Source organism: Nelumbo nucifera, chromosome 7 (assembly GCF_055504915.1).
Source record: "Nelumbo nucifera cultivar China Antique chromosome 7, China Antique-T2T, whole genome shotgun sequence".
In the NCBI taxonomy this organism is placed as follows: Eukaryota; Viridiplantae; Streptophyta; class Magnoliopsida; order Proteales; family Nelumbonaceae; genus Nelumbo; species Nelumbo nucifera.
Genome location: NC_142655.1, coordinates 49,702,078 through 49,720,914, shown reverse-complemented (window position 1 = coordinate 49,720,914; position 18,837 = coordinate 49,702,078). Strand labels below are relative to the sequence as shown.

At 40.0% G+C, this 18,837-nt stretch overlaps 1 pseudogene across 1 annotated transcript; it reads left to right on the top strand.

The window, feature by feature from the left end:
• Nucleotides 1-1,524: 1,524 nt before the first annotated feature.
• On the top strand, nt 1,525-17,875 carry LOC104608148 ((+)-neomenthol dehydrogenase-like; annotated as a pseudogene). Its single transcript, XR_016078848.1, has 5 exons — nt 1,525-1,695; nt 15,481-15,756; nt 16,229-16,296; nt 16,551-16,723; nt 17,393-17,875. The product of XR_016078848.1 is annotated as a (+)-neomenthol dehydrogenase-like (transcript).
• The last annotated feature ends 962 nt before the right edge of the window (nt 17,876-18,837 follow it).

Sequence of the window (18,837 nt, the reverse complement as noted above, 5' to 3'; positions counted from 1 at the left end):
CTGGGCGATCGGCTAAGGTCAAAGTGGTCGGCGTAGGACCGTCGACTAGGTTGGCCGATCTTCCTGTAAGGGCCGATCGTCAGTTTGGGACCACGTCGCGCTGCCTAACACTCGGTGATGTTGGCCGAATCCGGGCTCTGCACTGTATTCCCACCGAGTTTGACACTAGGTATCCTATGGTTGGTGAGAGGCCCATAGATGCTCTGCTTGGGTAGCTCTTTGTGTATGATCACAGCCTAATGGCCAGGCTGAGGTTCCCACTGCATGAAGGGCTTGTAAAGGTGTTCAGGTGGTATCATGTACCGCCGGTACAACTGATGCTGAACTCATTTAGGTTTTTGATTAGTTTGATGTTGTACTGCTCTATCCACAACCTTGGGCTCACTCTAGGGATGATCAACTATTTCCTGAATCTGAAGCATCACCAATAGGGGTATTACTACTTCTTGACCAGGCCAGGGATTGAAGTGCTGGTCAGGACCTCGACCTCGGTGAAGCACTAGAAGGAGAGATTATTCTTTGTGCGTTGTCTTGGGAGCTGGCCTTTGTTGGCCAAGATTTGGGAGTCGAGGACCAAGGTGAAGCAACCTGATCTAAGTTGGCTTTCCAAAGAAGAAAGAGCGGCCATAGAGATGGTCGAGGAGGTTGATGTGATGGATTACATGTCCTTCACGAAGTTGGTCAGTGTCGGGTTAATGAGCGAGGAGGCCGGTCTCTTAGTCGTGTTGGTTTTCCGTTATCTTCCTTACCGAGCTGTATTACTTGTACTAATTCCTTGTTTGGCTTGCACGTGTGTTGAGATGGCAAACCGCAAGGAGATCAACCGCCACATGAGAGTCACGACTGAGAAGGTGTGGTCTCGAGGGACACAAGGAGCCCAACCCCATTCTATCGAGGTGCGCTTGACATCCGCGGAGCACACTCCTCGGTTGTAGAAGAGGGCGGGGTCACCTATGGAGGAGGTTGTGCTAGTCAATTTGGAAGATGGCACCACAACTGCTCGGTCTTCCCCTTGGTGGGTTAGCACACCGGAGGAAGGTGCTGGATCTAGGTTTTATGTGCCACGGTGACGCGTTTGCCCCGAGGAACTGTCACGTGAACTGCTCAACACTATGAGCGGCACTTTGGAGAGCACGCTCTTGTTTCAGGCAGCTGGGGTAAGTCTTCTTGCTCGTATTGTTGTTTGCCTTAGTCGATTACTCTTACTGATTTTGATTTCTCCTGTAGAACGCTTGTACGATGATTGCTCTAGTTGATCGACTCCGGTCAGTGAGGCGCCTCTATGAGTATAGTCAGACCGATCTCGAAGCTGTGAAGACCTGGACGACCGAGCTGGAGGGTGAGGTGGCCGATCTGAAGTACGGGATCGATGAGCGATTTGATACAATCCGTAATCTGAAGGATTGCATCGTCACTTTGAAGGCCGAGTGGGACACGTTAAGGAAGGAGGCTGATGAACGGGTGTCCCAGGTTGAGGCAGAGGCGGTTGCTCGGTTCAAGGCTTCCTAGGAGTACCAGGATGAGATGGACGATTTTGCTTTGGCCTCCTGGGAGACTAGGTTCTATCTTTGCTGGGATAGGGTCCTACACCGTCTTTCCAATGCGGCTAAGGTCATGCAGGGTCTGAGTCTGCACGATCCCGAAACCCCTACCGAGGGCAATGTCATAGTTACAATGGTGCTTGAGGAGGTTGAGGTAACTAACCCGCTAAAGGCTGAGCTACTATTGCCACTGTTTGACCGAGCTTCTGTCTCACTTTATTCTATTGCCGTTGTTGGGATGTTGACCTTTCTCTCTCCCTTTTTTCTTGTAAATGGCTTGGTATGCCAAGCTTAAAATGATGTATAGACTTTAACTATTTAATGAAAGTATGCTTTTCTTGCTCCGAGCTTGTGTACTGCCCTTTTTCTTCTTTTTTTGTTAAGTTGTATGCTTCGGCCTTACCATGGCTGAGGTTGAGAATAGCCGAGATCTTTGAGCTCTCATCTCTTATGGGAGCTTAGTTATCAGTCTCGTGAGCTTTTTGGCTCTTCGAGAGTTGGTCGTTCCTCGGCTAGCTCTCGTTTGATTGTATGTCAACAGGGTGTGCGAAGTACGATGACTGCCCTCGGGCCTCGAGAGACGAGAACGTTCTTCTCCATTTCAGGCTCTGGTCGTCGACAGTTGAGTCAGTTTGCTTGATTGGCTATGCGCTACCGAACTATGCGTCATGGGCTCTGGTTGTTAAGTGGTCAGCTAAGTTGGTGTGCGCGGTGCAATGCGTGCTGTGAAGTGTGCTTTGTGTGTGCAATGTACGTCGTGTGGTGTGCGAGGTGTGTGGCACAAAATGTGCGCGGTGTGTAGGTGTGCAGTGTGCCGAGCAATCATCTTGTTGAGCAAAAATTCTTTTATTGATATTGAACCACTGGTAGTACATTCAGAGGTTCCTGGTATTCCAACTCCTTTGTATGGGCATGCCGTCGAGGTCTTTGATAACTCTACATTTTGATGCCTTAAGGGCATCAATTCAGGGGTATTTTCGGCCTTACAATAGTCAAAGTATACCCTTTTCCCAGTTAAATTCAATGTTGTGACCTCTAAGGGTCTCTGTGCAAATTCTGGGGAAAACTAAGAAGTTTTCATGGCTGAAATGCAAATTTTGGGAAACTAGTGGGAAATCCAGATGAGAGAGGGGTGTTTTTGTGACAAACCAAATGCAGGAGGGCGCCTCCTAGCTGCTAAACCCAGTTTGGCGCCCCTCCTACTGTATTAGCATGCTCCCCACGCCTTAGCAAACCCGAGGGCGCCTTTTAACCCATTTTTTTCACTCTTAACAAACTTTAGCCGCTCCTAACTACTAAATCCTCACCTTCCATCCCTTCTAATCTCCACCATCCATTCTAGGACACTCTCTTTTTAGCATTCTAACCCTAGGAGCCACCTAACTTCTAATCTTCACCATTCAGCCTTTAGTCATTAAATCTCAGTCATACATAATATTGGGTGCCCTCTCCTTCTCTTCTCAGCCTTAGGATCAACCCAAAACCATCCTAACCCTTCATTAGAAACCATAGGGCACCCATATCTTTGCTAAAACCCAGCTGTCGCCCCCCTCTTTCTTTTTAATCCTAATTATATCCACCCTTCTCTATAAAAAGGACCTAAAGGCTCCTACGAAAGGGTTGAATTCTGCCCCCAGGTAAGACAGAAGGTTGATATTGAGAAGTTCAAGGGCAGAGGAAGAGGAGGACGCCCAAGATGGAAGATTGATCTTGAGAAGTTCAAGGGTAGAGGAAGAGGAGGATGCCTAGGCAAGAGGAGGGGTTCCTACTTGTAGTTCGCCAACACCACTACTACCACCTCTAGAATCGGATCCCAACCACTTTTCCTTTCTACAATTTATTTTCATGCCGTTTGATCTTCACTTTCTTTTCTGTAGATCTGGAAATCGGCCAGGTAAGACGGAAGACCTAGCTCGAGAAGTTCGAGCGTCAAAGGAGAGATCTGGAGATTGCTACCTCTAATCGGATTACAAATTTTTATTTCATTTCTTTCGTTTATTTATTTTTGTATTTATTTATGTTTCTGCACTTTCAACTTTTAGTACTGCTCAAATTATATATTTTTCTATTTTAATTAATTAATTTTTATATTTCTACAACTCCCCCTTGTGTTCTCTTGTCCGGATTTGAGTACATATTAATTTTTCCCTCGCTTCCCTATGGATACGACTCGTTCTCATCACTTTACTACGTTAGTAGTTGTTTGAGAAATGGTAAAAATTATAAATGTTTAAATTGGTGTTCCAGAGTGTTTAACGACGCGCTTCCGGACACACCAAGTTTTTGGCGCCGTTGTCGGAGAAGAAACGGAGAAAAATTTTTATTTGCTTTATCCAGATCTATTTCATTATTTTTTATTTTCGTTTGATTACTTGATCTATTATCTCAGTTTAATTCTTGTTTCTCTTTCATTTTACAAGACGAAATAGCAAAAGGTGGGGTATCGAAGCATTGCGGGACTACGGGACGGAAGAGAAGAGAAGAAAAATTGGATTGCATTTCAGGTGTAGTCGTTCCATTTTATTTTTAATTTTCTTCTTTTTATTTTCAAACTCTTTTTTTTTGGTAGAATAGTAATTTTTGAATTTTTTGAATTATTTTTTTCCTAAATCCAATTTATTTTCCTTTAGTATTATTTTTCTTTAGTTTTGTTTCTAAATCTATTTTTCTTTCTTCATTTTAATTTCTTGTGTGAATTTCTATTTTATTAGGTTTTTGTTTTCCTTTTATTTGAAAAAAAATTCGTTTTTTTTATTTTTTTTGCCGCATAATTTTATTTTGTTTATTTTATTTTTTATTCAATTTTTAGAATAGCAATTTTCTTATTTAGGATTTATTTTGGTAGTTGTTAATCTTTTTAGCATAATTATTTCTTTATTTTTTGCTTGTTATAATTATTTGTTTTCTTATTTAATTTCCTTTTTATTAGTGCTTTAATTGAATAATTAATTGTTAAAGAGGAAATTGTTTAAATTTTTTAATTTGAATTTAAATTTTAATTTTAATTCAAATCTGAATTTGAATTCGAATTTGAATTTGAATTTGAATTTCAAAATTTGAAATTTAAATTTAAAATTTCGAATTTCAAAAAAAATAAAAAATAAAAAATAATTAATTAATATTTAAAAAAAAAAGTTTTGCATTTGTATCCCAACATTTAGGGTTTCATATTCTAGAGCATGCATCATATAGGTTTATTTAATTGTTGAAATTATTTCGTTAGTTGTGAATGTGCTAGGTTTTTTTTTTATTTTAATTGCTTCTTGTGCTTAGTTTATTTTATTCTTTTATGTTATATTGCTGAATTGCATTTTAGAAATAATTGTTCATGTATTGTAGTTAGTTGCATTTGTTGTGTTTATTTTGTTTTTGTTTCATTAATCCATTTAAGGGCACCAACTTAAATAAGATAAAGTCGGGATTTCATCACCCTTCCTTGGCCCAAAAATCACCACCCTTCACGTGCGGTTTGCTCTAAACCCTAATTTAAAATTTGGATAACAAGATCCTTTAGGGAAGCCTCACACTTGGTTCAAAGGTGTGGTGAATTTTAGGAAAGCTTGTAATTACTTTCCATAACTGGCGGTTGGTGTCTAAGGAAAGAGGTTAAATGGCTACGCCAAAAAGGGTTTTGTGGTTACTTAATTAGGTCCTTGTGAGAGCAAGGGGAGCCTCCCACATCCTCACCTCTTACCTGGCTAACCGAAGGAAGTGGTGTAATTCCAAGTGAACCTAAAAGGATTCACATTGGTTGAACCACTAGTTTAGGAAACCCTAGGCCAGCCCTAGGTCGTGTGGTTGATTTGCTTGCATTTTTTAAAATTTTAAAATTTAAAATTTGAATTTAAATTTCAAAAATTTAAATTTTGAATTAAAAAAAGAAAAAAAAATTAAAAATTCAAATTTGAGTTTAAATTGCAGAATTTAAAATAAAAAATTTAAATTTGAAATTAAAATTCAAAATTTAAATTTGAAATTAAAATTCAAAATTTAAATTTGAAATTAAAATTCAAAATTTAAATTTGAAATTAAAATTCAAAATTTAAATTTGAAATTAAAATTCAAAATTTAAATTTCAAATTTCAAAAAAAAGGGGTTAAAACAAAATGACTTCAATGGCTAGAGTTTGTGGAATGAAAAACTACTTCTAACCTGAGCCACAAATAGATTGGAACCATGCGTTTCGACAACTAGATAGGATTAATGGGATGGCCCACAGGATTGACCAAATCCTTGCATATCCTCAACAAAGTGGCCCATACCCAATCTTGTCAGCCTATCCATCATGTTCCATCTGTGCAAGCCCAGCCCAGCCCATCATGTCAGCCAGTGCCCTGTGGCAGGCCCATGTCAATCAGTTATTCCAAAACAAGTACTTGCGGTCAATAGATTTTTCCAACCCAATGCTAACCCATTCACTAGTCCATATAACCCTGGGTGGGAAAATCAGCCCAACTTCATTTATAGGGCCCAAGTCCAAGAAAACCCCCTACTAGATATGCACTCTCAATGGTCTGAAGCCCAGGCTCGTTGGGAGTACAATGATTACCCTGGGACTCTAATGGCTTAACCATGTCAAACCTATACACAGTCCCAACAGCAATACAACCCATCTAACTCAATGGCCCAAAATTTTCAGAGGACACAAGTATAGAGTTCATTCCAACAAGTGTACAATAGGAACCAATTGGTTCAACCATATCAGGCTTACCCACAACCTCCTCAAACCCATACCGTCGATGACCAATTCATGAAGCTTCAACAGCTGATCCTAAATCAGTAGGAATTCATCGATAGATTAGAAAACCGAATAGGACAGCTAGCCGAAGCCGAGAAGATGAGAGGAGTAGGGCAATTACCAAGTCAACCGGTTGTGAGTCCTAGAAATCAGGCATTGGGTTTTCCTCCACAACAAGTTCAACCACTTCCTAAGAAGCCTCAGCCTGAAAATACCAAGGCTATTACAACCTTAAGGAGTGGGAGGATTTTAGAGAACCCGTGTGAAAAAAAGAGAGTTAGTGAAAATGAGCAAGAAGACCCTAAGTTGGGGGAAGAAGAAGAAGTAAATGAAACTTTAAAAGAAGAACATTTAGTGAACCAACCTGTAGTCACATTTCCAACTGTACTCACAGTCGGGCCGGTGTAAAAGAAGAAAGAGACCCGCAACGAGGAGAGCAAGGAAGTCCATATTAACTTCCCTCTCCTCGACGCGATCCAACATATCCCAGCCAATGCCAAGTTCTTAAAAGAGTTGTGTACTCAAATGATGGAGCCACTAAAAATGCTCTCGGTAGATGGTTAGTGCAGTTCTCTTAAATATCAACTGTAAATCGGGAAAAATGGACATTTCATTAGGGGAGCAGAAAGTCTGATTAAACATTTTTAGTGCCTCCAAGTATCCAAACCTAGGGGAAGATAAGTGAAAGGTGGATATAGTGGATGATCTTTTAAGATGGCCTGCCTACCTCGTGGTTAGCCTAATCTGAACCCTGTCTGTCGGAAGATGAAAGTGAGTCGGGGAGTATAGATGGGAATAGTGTGTGAATGTGTCCGGCTGAAGACGTTAAACTTGGTGCTGGTTGGGAGGAAACCCAACGTAATTTTTTCAGTTAATTTTAGGATTAGAGTTTTTTTTTTTCTTGATTCAAAACATGCGACATACCTTGAACCCCTCAGGAGAACCCTACTCATTGTTCCCTTTGACCCAAATCTTCTTTGCATCATTCTAGTCATGCCATTAGGGACAATGGCATTTAAGTTGGGGGGTGAGGAAAGAGAGAGAGAGAGAAAAATTAAAAAAAAAAATGAGAAGGTAAGTCTTTAAATATGTAGAATTAAAATTTCATTGGAAAATTTAAAAAATTTTTCCATTAAAAGAGATTCCCAAACAGAAAAAGTTAAGGAAACTGATAAAAGAATACTGGATTTTATAGAAATTGGTAGCAAGTGATAGGAGTCAAAATTTGTCTTATTTGAAAGATGGAGAAAGTAGACAAAAATTCTTCAAGTTGTTAGAAATAGTGGACTACCCTGAACAGTTCTAAAAAAAAGGAATAAAAAGTCAATGGATACTTTAAACTTAGTAACCGGGTCTCTTCACCTAAGTCAAGTGTCGAGATTCACGTCAAACGGGAAAGGGAATGCCAAAGACAATCACCTAACACTTAGTAACCGGGTCTCTTCACTTAAGGAAAGTGTCAAGATTCACGTCAAACGGTGGAAGGTAACAATAGAAATAAGTGTGCAAATCAAGTTCAGGGGTAGAAATCCACTATCAAAAAATGATAAGAAGAATACCTGTCTGATTTTAAAATCAATCTCAGCTTATCAAGACAGTCTGCAAATGGAAGGGTATATAAGATTTTTAAGCCAACTTTCTGTAATATTCAAAGTAAGACAATTTTACCCCTTAAGCCCAATACCAATCTATACAGAGTTTGAGAATTCTGGAATCAAGGTGATTGACTAATTCTGTTAGGGATGATCTTGAGATGGGAAGGATCTCTATGATCAGTGTAATTTTAAGGATGCATTGCTAAGGGACTAGCAATGGTTAAGTTGGGGGGTGTGATAAGTCTGCATTTTGATGCCTTAAAGGACATCAATTCAGGGGTCTTTTCGGCCTTAGAATAGTCAAAGTATGCCATTTTCCTAGTTAAATTCAATGTTGTGACCTCTGAGGGTCTTTATGCAAATTCTGGGGAAACTGGGAAGTTTTCATGGCTGAAATGAAGATTTTGGGAACTTGGTGTGAAGTCTAGCTGAGAGAGGGGGTGTTTTTATGAAACACTTAAAGCAGGAGGTAGCCTCCTAGCTGCTAAACTTAGTTTGGCACCCCTCCTACTGTATTAGCATGCTCCCTACGCCTTAGCAAACCCTAGGGTGCCTTTTAACCCATTCTTTTCACTCTTAACAAACCCTAGCTGCCCCTAACTACTAAATCCTCACCTTCCATCCCTTCTAATCTCCACCATCCATTCTAGGGCACTCTCTTTTTAACATTCTAACCCTAGGAGCCACATAACTTCTAATCTTCACCATTCAACATTTAGTCATTAAATCTCAGCCTTAGATAATATTGGGCGCCCTCTCCTTCTCTTCTCAGACTTAGGATCAACCCAAAACCATCCTAACCCTTCACTAAAAACCCTAGGGCACCCATATCTTTGCTAAAAACCAGATGTCACCCCCCTCTTTCTCTCTAATCCCAATTGTATCCACCCTTTTCTATAAAAAGGACCTAAAGGCTCTTGAGAAAGGGTTGGATTCTGCCCCCAGGTAAGACAGAAGACTGATCTTGAGAAGTTCAAGGGTAGAGGAAGAGGAGGATGCCTAGGCAAGAGGAGGGGTTCCTACATGCAGTTCACCAACACCACTACTGCCACCTCTGGAATCGGATCCCAACCACTTTTACTTTATTTTAGTTTTAATTTATGTTCTTTCAATTCTAGTTTCATTATTTCCTTTCTGCAATTTATTCTCATGCTGTTTGATCTTCGCTTTCTTTTCTATAGATCTGGAATTCGGCCAGATAAGACGGAAGGCCTAGCTCGAGAAGTTTGAGGGTCAAAGGAGAGATCCGGAGACTGCTACCTCTGATCGGATTACAGATTTTTATTTCATTTCTTTCGTTTATTTATTTATGTTTTTGCACTTTCAACTTTCAGTACTGTTCAAATTCTATGTTTTTACAGTTTAATTAATTATTTTTTATATTTCTACAACTTCCTCTTGTGTTCTCTTGTCCGGATTTGAGTACTTATTAATTTTTCCCTTGCTTCCCTGTGGATACGACCCGTTCTCATCACTTTACTGCGTTAGTAGTTGTTTAAGAAATGGTAAAAATTATAAATTTTTAAACTGGTGTTCCGAGTTCGAGGACTTTGGTGACTCTGTATGGTGCTTCCCAGTTGGGTCCGAGCTTTCCTTCTCCTGCATTGGGCACTATGACTTTGCGGAGGACGAGATCGCCGGCTTTGAACTCCCTTCTTCGGACTTTGGAGTCATAGTACTTGGCCATCCTCTGCTGTTGTGCGACCATCTTGACAAGTACTCAGTCTCGGGCTTCCTCTACTAGGTATAACTCTACGCGGAGGTCTTTGTCGTTCTGCTCCTCATCGTGGAATACGGTTTGGAGGGTTGGCAAGCCTATCTCCACGAGTATCATGGCTTCTTCCTCGTAGGTTAGGCTGAAGGGTGTTTCTCTGTTACCCATCCACGGGGTAGTCCTGTATGCCCAGAGAATGCTCGACAACTCCTTAACCCACCTTCCCTTGGCCTAACCAAGTCTGGTTTTCAGGTCGTGCAATAAGGTTTGGTTGGTCACTTTGGTCTACCCATTGCTCTGAGGTCGATGCACGACGGTAATCTGGTGGTTGATCTCAAGTCGGTGCAGAGGGCTTCGAACTTCCGGTCAGTGAATAGTGTCCCGTTATCTATGATAAGGACCTGTAGAATACCGAATTGGTAGACAATATCTTTGCAGAAGAAATTCTGGGCATTATGCACGGTAATGTGTGCTAAGGCTTCGACTTCCACCCATTTAGTGAAGTAGTCCACTTCCACCAAGCGGAACTTCTTTTGTGCGATTGCGGTGGGGAAAGGGCCGAGGATGTCCATGCCCCACTACGCGAAGGTCCACGGGCAAGTGGTCGGCTTCAAAGGGACTGTAGGCTGATGATGAAGATTAGAGTGCTTCTAACAACTGTCACCCTTCCGGACGAGCTGGGCTGCATCTCACTTCATGGTCGGCCAAAAGTATCCTTGCCAGTGTGCCTTGTGATCCAATCTAGGGTTTTGGCACTACGGTGGTCTCCGTAGATACCTTCGTGTATTTCCTTGAGGACATAGTCGGCCTCGAGCGCGGGGGAGACACTTTAGGTAGGGGGGAGTATGTGAGCGGTAATAGAGTTGTCCCTAGATGAGGTAGTACCAGGCTGATTTGTGCTGGAGCCTCTTGGCTTCTGTTCGGTCTTCTGAAGTGTGTCGTCTCGGAGGTAATGTATGATGGGGTCCATCCAAGACAAGTCTTGCTGAATGAGTAAGACAAGGAGGGTTGTCAGCGTGATACTCGGTTGGGCAAAGTTGTCCATCCGCACTGTTGAGTCGAGGTCGGTCCTTGGCGAATTGGCCAACTTCGATAGTGCATCGGCTCGTACATTTTTGGCTCGGGGAATATGCTGAATATTGAACTGCTCGAGCCATTGGATGAGCTCTTGTACCTTCTATAAGTAGCTCGCCATGGTGGGGGTCCATGTCTCGAACTAGTCGTGGATCTGGTTGACCACTAGATGGGAGTTACTGAAGACTTCGATTCGTCGGGCTCCAAGGTCGAGGGCAAGTTGAAGTCCGACGATGAGGGCTTCGTACTCAACTTCGTTGTTGGAGGCTTTGGACTTGAACCTGAGGGCGTGCTCTAGCATCATGTTGTCTGGGCCGAGGAGGATAAGGCTGAAGGGATGGGAGATCCATCATATGGATGGCCGAACAATGCATGGTGGTTGGGCGAAATTTCAAAAATTTTCTCTCTCCCATCCGGGAATCGTATTCCCATAATTTTGAAAACTGCATTTTCAATGTTCGTTCTTGAAACAAATTGGACCTGATTTGAAACCAAAAGAGGGAGAGGAATACCTGATACAGAATCCACGCAAAAGCTCCTCCCAATGTCGGTGTTCATGCTCAAAGAGGTCACCAAAAGCCACCTCCATTGAAGATGACACAGCTAATGATGAGGCAGGATTAGTCGGGTGGTTTTTCGACAAGAACACTAATTCTTCAGTAAGAATCAAGCAAGGGGTTGGTGAGCACGACTTTAGATTATTTCTTTTAGCAAGAAACAATATCAAGAACTATTCTTGATCAGATCCAAAAGAGGAGATCGAACTGGGTAGGGGTGGCAAGAACTGGAGGAGAATTCTACAGATTGTTAAGTATATAAAACTGGTGAATTTGCCCCCTATTTATAGCCTTCTTTGGATCAACTTTCTAATCCAATTAGGAAAGAGTTTCTTGATCCAAATATGATATTTGGATGTGGACTCTTAAATGGACAAGACATCTTATCCTCTTACTAATCCTAATCAGCTTATAAACCAAATTCGCCCCAATTAATTAAGTCACTTAAGCCTAATTTGAAATGGGCTTTAGGCCCATTAAGTCATATAACTCACTTTCCCTTTTATATGCTGGCTAGTTTGGCTCTCTTTGTATGACATGGGACCCTAGCATTGATCTACAGAAAAGTCATATGGGTTCAGCCCAACCTCTGTTACAATGCCTGGCCAAATTCACTACTGAAGGCAGTAAACCACTGAGCCCATCAGTATGGGCTCTTAGTAGGCCTAACATTTACACTAAATGGTCCCTAGGTCCAACCACCTTATGAAGGCCCAAGAACTATGGAATTATGTGAGATTAGTCCATCAGGTATAACCCTAAATGGTCTTACACTTAACCTCTTAGCCCTTAATGATCATACACTGCTCGACAAGAGAGGACCTCTCCATCGGCTGCAAGGTACAGTGTTGCACTCTCTATTCACATGGATCCTGGGAATTAAAACCTTTTGCCAAAATTTTGTAAAACCATAATATATATGTATATCTCTATATAAATATATTTTGCAAAAATAATTCTCAACAAGTTTGAAATCAACTATCGACAGTTTAGGTTTTCATTAGAGAGAGTGCATTCCCCGATCATTCACTTTGTCTGACAAAGGGGCTGATTCTGTCACTATGATCACCCACTCAACTGAACTCTCGAACTGTCCCAACACACCTAGGTTTAAGGATCTCACTGATTGGCACATCCAAGATAGCCTAATTCGACACCTGGTGCAATATCGTAATTGAGTCTAGGGGTTATGTGTAACTTTCCAGTTTTGCCCATCTGTCCCCAAGGTCTTGTGCATAACTGGAAAATGGTCGGTTCAAGGTTTCAAGTAAGCCCACACTACATGTGCTTCAAGTCTCACCCTAGCAGTTGAGGCATGCCACCCCAAACGACTTGACAACACATTAGTGTTAGCCTTGGTAGGATAAACCTCCTTAGGTCTATCCAATGGCTATGAAGATTCTAAACTAACACAAGTCTCATAAGTGTCCAATTTAAGGGTTTTACACAAAAACACACCATATATAACATGAATCAATTATGTACTATTAGTCATTTACAATAAACGCACCAGTACATTGATCTGATTGGAGCTAAGGGCATACACTATCTAACAACTCCCACTTGCACTTAGATCCAATCGGCTACCTCAGTCCTAAACTGTCCACATGTTTCTCAAACACTTTCTGTGTTAGTGGCTTAGTCAATGGGTCTGCCACATTCTTCGCCGATGCTACCTTCTGAATCTGGACGCCTCCTTTAACAACAATCTCCCATAGGTCCACTGTTGTCATACAACAGTGGGATGGGTGATGTGTTGAATTCCAAATTCCAGAATGAACAACTTCATCCATTAGGTAGCCTCACTTATGGCAATGTGCTTGGCTTGGGTTGTGGACTATTTTACTTACTACATAGGACCCCATCGTAAAGATGTAACCAGATGTAGATTTTTTATCATCTGGGTTTGACTAGAAGTCGGCATCCGTATACCCTAGGATCTGTAGTGAACTACCATCGGTATACCCTATAAAACTTTGCCGGTGATCAACACTAAGACAATGAACAAGACATTACTCTTATATATATATATATTAATAGGATTGGGGTGCTCTCTCCGTGCAGGAAATGGAATCTACTCGTGCAAGTAGATTTCCACGTAAGAACAACTCATTTCCTATTAATTATAAATTATATAAATATTGTTAGATAATTAGATATATATATATATATAATTATCTAATTATAAATATATAATAGTTATTATATAAATATTGTTAATAACTAGATTCAAACTGTTCGAACGATTTTGCACATTTTTTATTATTTTTTATTATTTTTTATTTATTTATTTTTTTTTTAATTTTTTCGTCAAAATGGTCAACTGTTCGATAATTATATAAGATAATTAGATATATATATATAATTATCTAATTATATAAATATATAATAATTATTATAAATATTGTTAATAACTAGATATTGAACCGTTCGAACGGTTTTGACCGTTTTTTATTTTTTTTGTTAGAATGGTCCAACTATTCGATAGTTATATAAATATATAATAGTTATTACATAAATATTGTTAATAACTAGATATCGAACCATTCAAACCATTCAAACCGTTTTGACCATTTTTTTTAAATTTTTTATTTTTTTTGTTAGAACGATCCAACCGTTCGATACTTATATAAATATATAAGTTATTTTAAATATTGTTAATAACTAGATATTGAACCGTTCAAGTCGTTTGAACGGTTTTGACCATTTTTTATTTTTTTGTTAGAATGGCCGATCGTTTGGTTCGTACGATTGGACTGTTCGACCTGGTAACTAGACCCCTAACCGGTTCGGTCTCTAGGTCAGTTTTAAAACCATGATGTTATGTCATTCGAGTGTGTGACTCATACGACCCGAAAATGGAACCATTCTAGCCCCCGGTTTTTGGGTCGATGGTTTAACTGTCCAGTTCGAATGGACGACCCATTTTGACAACAAAAATTAAAAAAATAAAAAAACGACCAAAAGCCATTGAACAGGTCAATAGATTGACGGTTCCCAATTAAAAGAAAATAAGAAAAGGACGATCGTTCTGACAAAAAAAACTACAGGCAAAAATTGAGTGTGTAAGGTCCATTAAGCAGTACCATACGTCGTGTTTTGTCATTCGAGCGTGTGAATCATACGACCTGAAAACGGAATCGTTCTGGCAACCGGTTTTTGGGTCAACGGTTTGACTGCTCAAATCAAACGGATGACCCGTTCTAACAAAAAAATTAAAAAAAAATAAAAAATGACCAAAAACCATTGAATGGGTCAATGGTTCGACTGCACGGGTCAATGGGTCGTTGGCCGATTCAATGATTTTTTGCCAGGAATCGAGATTAGAATAAAACGGAATCGATTACCTAGATAGTTCCCAATTAAAAAAAAAAAAACGGCCAAAAACCATTTTACGGGTCAACGAGTCAATGGTTCGACCGCTTGGGTGAATGAATCATTTCAGCCCCTACGAACCAAGGTCCCTCCGCTAGTTTTACTTTAGATTGAGTGCTAAGGGCCTAGCAGCTTAGATAGTCACTTGATATCTTTCCAAGTATGAAGGTTTGAGGCAAAACCCGTGTAACTAAAGGTTCTTTGTGGTAAGGTTAGTGGACCTCATGTGCCTCTTGCTTTGTCCCATCTTCTACCACTCAATCAGCATGTTCATGTGTTTGGTACATCTGTTCCCATTTTGTTTTGTTCCAAATGTGCATTTGACATTATTGATTTTAAGATAATTTGACAAAAATATTTAGATTTCAAAATCCTATTCTTTGGAATATTTCCACATCACTGTAATATATAACATTACAAAAAGAATGTACCAAGTTCCAAATTTCATACACTCCCTGGTCTAGAATATCCTAGAATGGCAAGTGCAAGAAGAGGATAGAAAAAAGCATATGAAAAATATTAGAAGTGTGGGGACCGGGCACAAATGTAAAATTTTGAGGTTGGACTTGTGAGTCACACGACAGCTTAAACATCACATCAAAGTCAAGGAGGCCTAGCCTTATCATCCATCCAGGACCATTTCAATCATCATTACTCATATGCGTTTAATGAGATATTCCTAGTTCCTAGGTCCTCCAGTTGTGCGGAACGCTAAGGATTTATAGTTGATCTTCACTTGCAGACTTAAGAAGAAGGCATTTTTCGCTATAATCTTCGGATAAAATCGTTGGAATGGCAGAAACAATCAGAAGTCAAAATAGGTAGTTTCTTCTTTGTTGAAAGGTAGTTGATATGGTTATTACTGAAGACTCATCCCTGTTTCTGATCGAATCCTCCAACACTCCGACTGTGGGTCGGTTGTGCAGTTGTTACAGGAGCCAATAAAGGGATTGGACTGGAGATCTGTCGACAGTTAGCATCTAATGGTGTACTGGTGGTGTTAACAGCTAGAGATGAGAATAAGGGTGTCGAAGCAGCTGAAAATCTCAAAGCGGCCGGACTCCCTAATGTGATCTTTCATCAGCTAGATGTGATGGACCCCTCTAGTATTGCTTCTCTTGGAGATTTCGTCAAATCCCATTTTGGGAAGCTTGACATCTTGGTAACGTTGGAACCCAGTTACTTCAAAGGAGCGTTTTACAAATTACAACATCAATGTTTTTGTTTTCATTCATTTTTTAAAACTTGTTCTTGAACTCTGTCACTGTGTTCTTGCATTGGAAAGCAAAAACAAGTTGGGTTTTGTTTAAAACAAACAATACATGTTATTTTCTGTATTTCTTTTCAAGATCCATTTGTTTTCAAACCAGCTTCTTTTGTTTTTGTTTTCCGAACTTACAACAAGAAAAAGAATTCACATTGGAGAAAACCCCCTTAGCTTTTTTGGTTTCAGTCTTGATATAGTCTAGAAATTGAATTTTAGTGGAAATCCAATTATTGTGTAGAAAGCATCTATCTCTTCACTAAAGAGATTTACTGGGAAACAGAGACCTTCCACAACTGTTTTTTTTTTCTTTTTTTGGTTTTGTAATGAATGAATGGATTCATGAAAGAGAAACCAAATCCCTTTGCAGGTGAACAACGCCGGGATTGGTGGAGTGATAGTAGACTGATGCTTTAAGGGCCCAGAACCTTCAGAGTGGTGAGGTAAAGTAAAATCTCTCCTTTTAACAATCTACTTACTTTTGCTGCAATCAAATCCTTTTAACAATCTATCCATATTTGATGATTGTGTTTATCTGAATCTAGTGGGCTAGCTATATAACTTGTTAGCAGAGTTTTTACCAGAATTGTGGTAGAGATGGGTCAAAGAAGATTTTCTTCTTGTGGAGGATGTGGGTGCCATAGTGTTAACCACCAAACAAACTGATGTTGTCACATTGATCCTGGCAAAAGGTGAGAAACCAGATTGGAAGAAAATAATGACCCAAACTTACGATTTGGCAGAAGAATGTTTGCAAACAAACTACTATGGAACTAAAAGAGTGACTGAAGAACTTATTCCCCTCCTTCAGCTATCTGATTCAGCAAGAATTGTTAATGTTTCCTCTTCCATGGGGAAGCTACAGGTACAAAATCTTCCTTCAAACCAAAACAATCGGCAATCCTTAATTATATTATACTAAACTAAGGAAATTGCTTGGTGGTTTTTCTACTATGAAATGGATCAAATTCTTACTTTTACCCCATTAATTGAATTTTACTTTGTATATATCTCATTTTATTTTCAGTAAGGCTCAGTTTGAAAAGAGTAGAAATGTACAAATACACAGAAAATAATAATACAAAATACAAGTTTCTGTTTGTTTGCAGTGCAAATCTGAGCTGAACAGAAAATTTTGACCTATTCAGTTTTGCATTCATACAAAATTTTTACCTTTTGTCTCATCTGTATTCATTAGTAGTGCAAATTAAACCTTGCATCTCAAAAACTAATTCAGAATTTGCATCACTTTTCTCCTACCTCAGTTCTCTTTGGGGATCACATCACTTTGCTTCCTACCTCACTCCCAAATAAGTAACCCTCCCCCTACCTCCAATCTCTCTCTTTCCTTTAAGGTGGGGACTACATAATTTTACTTCTCATAAACAAATCAAAAGTAAACCAACCAATGCAAATGAAACTTGCACTGCAAACAAATTGAATCTAAAAGTTTCCCAGAATGCAAATAAATAGAGAAGTTGTTATTGTTTGCATTAACCATTAATTATGGACGCTGGTTTTGTTATTGTTCCAGCATATCTCCAATGGACGAGCTAAAGAGGTGTTGGGTGATATTGATGGCGTCACGGAAGAGAAAGTGGATGAGGTGATAACTGAGTTTCTGAAGGATTTCAAGGAAGATTGTTTGGAATCAAGAGATTGGCCTGATGTTCTATCTTCCTATAAAGTCTCTAAGGCGTCTGTCAATGCTTATACACGAATTCTGGCAAAGAAGCATCCCAATTTCTGCATAAACTGTGTCTGTCCTGGTTTTGTGAAAACAGATATTAACTGCAATACCGGTGTCTTGACTGTTGAAGAAGGTGCAGAAAGTCCTGTGAGGTTGGCTTTGCTCCCTGATGGTGGGCCTTCCGGCCTGTTCTTTAATCGGAAGGAAGTATCACCGTTTTAACTTTATTTGGAAGGTTTGGGCCCAACTTCACCGAGAGACAATAAACTGGTTCATGAGCTCTCACAACTCTTTCTGCCATTTGTTCTATTCTGCTTTCCATCTTTATAGTCTTCAAGGAAATAACTCACTTTTGTTTTTGGTAAAACATTGAATCATTCCATTAAACCAGACCCCAAAATAGAGTTCATACAAGATTCAACAGAGGATAATAGCTCTCTGAAACCAGAGACCTGATTGGACTTCTGGACTATCTGGCCAGTAGGTGGGCATGCACCACTATTACAAGAACGATTAACATAGACCCAACTGACACCGTCAAACAAAGCAGCTTCATGCAAAATGTCTTCATACAGAAACCAAATGTCTCACTGCTTTTCTAGGCTCTTTGATTGGAAATAGGAGATGAGACTAAAGCCCCATTTGGTTCGTGGGAATAGGGGTCTGGAATCGGAATCGGAATGTGATATTCTGATTCCAACTGTTTGGTTGGATAGAATCGGAATCCCATTCCCATTCCTGCTGGAATGACCTTCCCCCGTTTGAGGGAATGGCCATTCCCCGTCTCTCCCTTGGGAATGAAATTTCATTCCTGCTGATTTCAATTATCATTTCCATTCCTGTCTGAATCAAACAGACAGTGGGATTGGGCCATTCTAATTCCGATTCTGAAGGATTTCAATTTCCATTATTCTAATTCCAATTCTGGCTGCGAAGCAAATGGACCCTTTATTCTCACACTTGATAGTAGTAGATTGCAAACCAGCCCTTTTTGCCAGCTGGATACCCAGCAAAATGGCATAAGCTTCCGAAAAGATTGCTGATCTTGGTGTATTAGTTGCTGCTTGAGCTGCATTAAAGTACCCATTCAAAGCTGTAATTAAAACTCCATACCCACCATGCACACCATTCAGAAAACTACCATCTGTCCAAACAAAGGCAAAACGATCGTGGGGGCCGCTATTACGGATGTAGCAATCTCCATTAATTCCAACAAGGTTCATAGGATAGATCTTTTGAGAGCTCACTAGCCTCAATTCTTGTTGGCTCCTGTGAGCATGAATAACTTT